The following is an 8551-nucleotide window of genomic DNA, read 5'->3' as shown; positions in this document are numbered from 1 at the left end:
TATTGCACAACCCAACATCACAATGTACTTCTACTGCATCATCCCTTCATCACAATGACCCACTATCACATCATCCTACATCAAAAAGTTTCTATATCACATAATTTCATCCTCATGATTTCTCTCTATCACATCATCCCTACATCACATTGTTTCTCTACAACATTATCCCTATATCACAAAGACCATAAACCAAATCATCCCTACCTCACATAGACCCTGTCCCACATCATCCCTACATTACAATGTCCCTCTATCAAATCATCCCTACTTCACAATGTCCCTATCTCACATCATCCGAAATCACAATGTCCCTCTATCACATCATCCCACATCACAATGTCCCTCTATCACATCTTAACTACATCACAATTTCCTTCTATCATATCATTTCGAACTCACAATATCCATCTATCACATCATGCAGACATCAAAATATCCCTCAATCTAATCAACCTTACATCACATAGTCCCTCTATCAAATCATCCCTACATCATAATGTCTCTGTACAACATTATCCCTACATCAAAAGGACCCTAAAAAACATCATCCCTACATCACAATGTCCCGCATTCACTACAACCCCACATCACAATATCCCTCTATCACATCATCCCTACATCATAATGTCCCCCTATCACATCATCCCTACATCACAATGTCCCTCTACCACATCATCCCTACATCACAATGATGCTCTATCACATCATACCGACATCACAATATCCGTCTATCACATAAGCCCTAAATCACACTGTCCCTATATCACATCATCCCTACATCAAAATGTCCCTCTATTACATCATCCCAACTTCACAATGTCCCTATATCACATCATCCTGACATTAAATATCCCTCTATCACATCATTTCTACATCAAATGTCCCTTCTCACATCATCACTACATCACAATGTTTCTCTATTACATCTTTTCTACATCACATATTCGTTCTATCACATTATCCCTACATCACAATGTCTTTCTATCACATCATTTCGACATCACATTGTTGCTCTATAATATCATTCCGACTTCACAATGTCCCTCTATCACATCATCCCCACAAAACAATGTCCCTCTATCACATCTTCTGACATCACAATGTCCCTCTTCCACATCATCCGTACATCAAAATGACCCTATAAAACATAATTTCTATATGACAATATTCCTCTATCACATGATCCCTAGATCAGAGTGTCCCTCTATCACATCATCCCTACATCACAATATCCCTCTATCACATTAACCCAACATCACAAGGATTTCTACTGCAACATCCCTTCATCACAATGACCCGCTATCACATCATCCTAAAATCAAAATGATTCTATATCACATAATCCCTTCATCATAATGTTTCTCTATCACAGCATCCCTACATCACATTGTTTCTCTACAACATTATCCCTACTTCACAATGACCCTAAACCAAATCATCCCTACATCACAATGACCCTGTCGCACATCATACCTACATTACAATGTCCCTCTATCACATCATCCCTACTTCAAATGTCCCTGGCTCACATCATCCGAAATCACAATGTCTCTCTATAACATCGTACCTACATCACAATTTTCTTCTATCATATCATTTCAAACACAAAATATCCATCTATCACATCATCCCAATGTCACAATATCCCTCAATCTAATCATCCCTATATCACAAAGTCCCTCTATCACATCATCCATACACCATACTGTCCCTGAACAACATTATCCCTACATCACAATGACCCTAAACAACATCATCCCTACATCACAATGTTCCGCTATCACATCAAGCCCACATCACAATTTCCCTCTATCACATCATCCCTACATCACAATGTACCTCTATCACATCATCCCTACATCACAATATCCCTTTATCACATCATCCCAAATCACAATGACCCTCTATCACATCATCCCTACATTACAATATCCCTCTACCACATCATCCCTGCATCAAAATGTCCCTCTATCATATCATCCCGACATTAAAATGTTCCTCTATCACATCATCCAGAAATCACAATGTCCCTCTATCACATGATCCTGACATTAAATGTCTCTATATCTCATCATCACTTCATCACAATGTCCCTCTATGACATTATCCCTACATCACATTGTTTCTCTACCACGTCATACATACATCAAAATGTCCCTCTATCCAATAATCTCTACATCACAATGAACTTATACGACTTCATTCCTACATCACAAGGACCCTATACCACATCATTGCTACATCACATTGTTCCTCTATCATATCATCCCGACATCACAATGTCCCTCTGTCACATCATCCAGACATCACAATGTCCCTCTATCACATCATCCCTACATCACGATGTTTATTTATCACATCATTTCTACATCACAATGTCTCTCTACCACATTAATCCTACATCACAATGCCCCTCTATTACATCATGCGTAAGACACAATGTCCCTCTAACACATCATTCCAATATCACAATGTCCCTCTATCACATCATTCCGGCATCACAGTGTTCATCTACCACATCATCCCTACATCACAGTGTCCCTCTATCACTACACCCGTACATCACAATTTCCTTCTGTAACATCATCCCAAATCACAATGCTGCTGTATCACATAATCGCTACATAACAATGTCCCTCTACTACATCATTTCAAAATAACAATGTCCCCCTATCACATCATCCCCACTTCACAATATCCCTCTATCACATCATCCCTTCATCTCAATGTCCCTCTATCATATTTACCTTCTTCACATTGTCCCTCTACCACATTATCCGTACATCATAATGACCCTAATCCACTTCAACTCTCCATCACAGTGTCCCTCTACCACATCATCACCTCATCACAGTGGCCCTGTATCAAATCATACCTACATCATAATGTCCATCTATCACATCATCTCAGGTAAAAATGTTCCTCTATCAAATCAAAACTACATCACAATTTACTTCTACCACATCATACCTACATCAAAATATTTCTCTATCACATCATGCTCACAGCACAATGTCCCTCTATCACATCTTCTCTATATCACAATGTCCTTCTATCATATCATTCAAACATCAAAATGTCCCTCTATCTCATCATCTCTACATCACAATGTCCTTCTCTCACATCATTTCCACATCGCAATATCCCTATACCAAATCATTCTGACATCCCAATGTCCCGCTATCACATCATCTCTACATTACAATGTCCCATTATCACATCATTTCCACATCAAAATGTGTCTCTACCACATCATCCCTACATCAAAATGTCCCTCTATCCAATAATCACTACATCACAATGACCTTATACAATATCATTCTTACATCACAAGGACCCTAAACCACATCATCTCTACTTCATATTGTCCCTCTATCACATCATCCCGACATAAGAGTGTCCCTCTATGACATCATCGCTACATCACAATGTACCTCTATCACATCATCACTACATCACAATGTCCCTCTATCACATCATCCTGACATCACAATATTCCTCTCTCACTTCATCCAGACATAACAATGTCCCTCTATCACATTCCCAAATAACAATGTTCCTCTATCAAATCATAACTACATCACAATGTACTTCTACCACATCATACATACATCACAATATTTCTCTATCATATCATCCACACATCACAATGCCCCTCTCTCACATCATCTCTACATTACAATGTCCCTTTATCACATCATCCCGACATCACAATGTCTCTCTATCACATTATCCATACAACAAATTCTCCACCTATCAGATCATCTCGACATCACAATGTCTATCTTCCACATCACCCTACATCACAATGTTTCTCAATCCCATTATCCCAAATCACCATGTCCCTATATCACATCATCCCTATATCCCAATGTCCCTCTACACTTTATACCTACATCACAATGTCAATCTATCACATCATCCCTACATCAAAATGTCCCTCTATCACATCTTCCCTACATAACAATGTCCTTCTATCACATCATTTCGACATCAAAATATCCCTCTATCAAATCATCCCTACATCACAATGTTCCTCTATCACATATCCGTATATCACAGTGTCCCTTTACCACATCAAAATTACTTCACAATTTCCCAGTATGACATCATCCCTACATCACAACGTCCCACTACCACCTCAGCCCTACATCACAATGTCCCGCTTTCATATCCCCATATCACAAAATTCCTCTATGAAATCATCTGTCCAAATCAATGTCTCTCTACCATATCATCACCACATCACAGTGGCCCTGTATCACATCATCCTTAATCACAATGTCCCTCTATCACATCATCCCAAATAACAATGTCCCTCTATCAAATCATAACTACATCACAATATACTTCTACCACATCATACATACATCACAATATTTCTCTAATCACATCATCCCCACCTCACAATGTCCTTCTATCAAATGATCCCTACATCACAATGTCCTTCTATCACATCATTTCGACATAAAATATCCCTCTATCACATCATCCCTACATCACAATATTCCTCTCTCACTGCATACTGACATCACAATGTTTCTCGATCATATCATTTCTACAGCACAATGTCCCTCTACCACATCATACCTATATCAAAATGTCACTCTATCACATCATTCCTACAGCAAAATGTCCCCCTATAACATCTTCCCTACATAACAATGTCCTTGTACCACATCATTTTGACATCAAAATATCCCTCTATCACATCATCCCTACATCACAATCTACCTCTATCACAGATTCCAATATTACAAAGTCCCTGTACCATATCATCCCTACTTCATAATATCACACTATCACATCATCCCTATTTCACAATATCACGCTATCATATCATTACCACATCACAATTTCCCTCTATCACATCATGCAAACAACAAAATGTCCCTCTATCACATCATCCTGACATCACAATGTCCCTCTATTACATCATACCTACATCACAATGTCGCTCTATCACAACATCTTTACATCAAAATGTCCCTCTATCACATCTTCCCTACATAACAATGTCCTTCTATCACATCATTTCAACGTCAAATTATCCCTCTATCACATCATCCCTACATCATAATGTCCCTCTACCACATCAGCCTTACATCACAGTGTCCTGCTTTCACATCATCCCCATATCACAATATCCCTCTATCAAATCATCTCTCCATCACAATGTCCCTCTACCACATCATCACAATATCAGAGTGGCCCAGTTTCACATCATCCCTACATCACAATATCCCTCTATTACATCATCCCAATTAACAATGTCCCTCAATCAAATCATAACTACATCACAAAGTACTTTTTCCACATCATACCTCCATCACAATATTTCTCTATTACCTCTTCTCCGCATCACAATGTCCCTCTATCACATCATCTCTACATCACAACGTCCTTCTATCATATCATCTCTACATCACAATATTTCTCATTTCATCATCCCTACATCACAATGTCCCTCTATCACATCATCCCTACATCACAATGTCTCTCTATCACATCATCTGACATCAAAATATACCTCTATTACATCATCTCTACATCACAATGTTTCATTCTCAGTTCTTCCCGACCTCACAATATCCTTCTATCACATCATCCATACAACAAAATGTCCCTCTATCACATCATCCATACATCACAATGTCCCTCAATAACATCATCCATTAGTCAAAATGTCCCTCTATCACATCATCTCCAAATATTTTGGTCACTCTATCACATCATCCCTACATCACAATGTTTCTCTATCACATTATCCCTACATCACAATGTCCCTCTACCACATCAAACCTACATCACAATGTCCCTCTACCACATCAAACCTACATCATAATGTCCCTCTATCACATCATCCCTACATCACAATATCCCTCTATTACATCATCCCTACATCTCAATGTCCCTCTAACACATCATTCTGACATCACAATGTCCCTCTGTCACATTTAGACATCAAATTTTCCCTCTACCACATCTTTCCTACATCACAGTGTCCCTCTATCACTACATCCGTACATCACAATGTTCCTCTGTCACATCATCCCAAATCAAAATGTTGTTGTATCACATCATCCATACATCACAATTTCCTTCTACAACATCATCCCTACATCAAAATGTTCCTCTATCACATCTTCCGTGCATCACAATTTCCTTCATTTACATCATTTCAACATCAAAATATCCGTCTATCACATTATCGATACCTCAAAATGTCGCTTTATCACATATCCCTACATCACAGTGTCCCTCTACCACTTCATCCCTACTTCAGAGTGTCCCGCTATCACTTCATCACCACATCACAATGCCCTTCTATCACGTCATTTCTACATCACAATGTCCCTTTCACACATCATCCCTACATCACAATATCCCTCTTTACATCATCCATACATCTCAATGTCCCTCTATCACATCATCCTGACATCAAATTGTCCTGCTCTCAGTTCATCTCGACATCACAAAGTCCCTGTATCACATTATCCATACATCAAAGTGTACCTCAATAACATCATCCATACATCACAATGTCCCTCTATCACATCATACCTAAATCACAATGTCACTCCATAACATCATCTCTACATCAAAATGTTGCTCAATCATATCATCCTTATATCAAAATGTCCCTTTATCACATCTTTCCTATGTAACAATGTCTTTAAATCACATTATTTCGATTCATTATATCCCTCTTCACATCATCCCTACATCACAATGTCCTTCTACCACATCATCCCCACATTACAACATCTCTCTACCAAATCATCTCACCATCACAATGTCCCTCTACAATATCATACCACATCATAGTGGCCCTGTCTCATATCATCCCTACATTACAATGTCCCTCTATCACATCATGCCAAATAACAATGTCCCTCTATCAAATCATAACTACATCACAACGTACTTCTTCAACATCCTACCTACATCACAATATTTCTCTATCACATCATCCATACATCAAAATATCCCTCTATCACATTATCACGACATAAAAATATAACTTTATCACATCATTTCTACATCACAACATCCCTCTATCACATTATCCCTACATCACAATGTCTCTTTATTACATCATCCCTACATCACAATGTTCCTCTCTATCTTCATCTGGACATCACAATTTGCTTGTATCACATCATCCATACAAGAAAATGTCCCTCTATCACATCATCCCGCATCCCAATGTCCCACTCTAAATTCATCCTGACATCACAATGTCCCTCTATTACATCATCCATACATCACAATGTCCCTCAATCACATCATCCATACATCACAATGTCCCTCTATCACATCATCCATACATCACAATGTCCCTATATCACATCATCTCTACATCACATTATTCCTCTCTTACTTCATACCAACATCACAATGTTTCTCTTTCACATCATCCCTACATCACAATGTTCCTCTACCACATCAAACCTACATCAGAATGTCCCTCTATCACATCATCACTACATCACAATGTCCCTCTATTACATCATCCCTACATCTCAATGTCACTCTACCATATCATTCCGACATCACAATGACCCTCTATCACATCATTCAGACATCACATTGTCCCTCTACCACACCTTTCCTACATCACAGTGTCCTTCTATCACTACATCTTTACATCACAATGTTCCTCTGTCACATCATCCCAAATCAAAATGTTGCTGTATAACATCATCAATACATCACAATGTCCCTCTACAACATCATCCTTACATCACAACGTCGCACTATTTCATCATCACTAAAATCGAAATATTCCTCTATTACAATTTCCTTCTATCACATCATTTCGACATCAAAATATCTCTCTATCACATCATCACTACATCACAATATCCCTCTATCACATATCTCAATATCAGAGTGTTCCTCTACCACTCATCCGTACTTCACAATGCCCTGCTATCACTTCATCAACACATCACAATGCCCCTCTATAACATTATCCCTACATCACAATGTCCCTCAAACACATCATTCCAACATCACAATGTTCCTCTCTCTCTTCATCCCAACATCACAATATCCCTTTATCAGATCATCCATACAACAAAATATCCCTCTATCACATCATCACGACATCACAATGTCCCGCTCTCAGTTCATCCCTACATCACAAAGTCCCTCTATCACATCATCCATACATCACAATATACGTCAATAACATCATCGATACATCACAATGTCCTTCTATCACATCATCCCTAAATCACAATGTCAATCTATCACATCACCCCTACATCACAATGTCTCTCTATCACATCATCCCTACAACACAATGTCCAACTTTGACATTATCCCCACATCACAATATCTCTCTACCAAATCATCTCTCACTCACAATGTCCCGCTACCACATCACCACCACATCACAGTGGCCCTGTATCACTTCATCCCTACATCACAATGTTCCTCAATCACATCATCCCAAATAACAATGTCCCTCTATCAAATCATAACTACTTCATAATGTACTTCTACAACATCATACCTTCATCACAATATTTCTCTATCA

The sequence above is a fragment of the Micromys minutus genome (assembly GCF_963924665.1).
Source record: "Micromys minutus genome assembly, chromosome: 2".
NCBI lineage: Eukaryota > Metazoa > Chordata > Mammalia > Rodentia > Muridae > Micromys > Micromys minutus.
The sequence above is the reverse complement of the archived record's forward strand: the minus strand, read 5'-3'. Positions refer to the sequence as shown.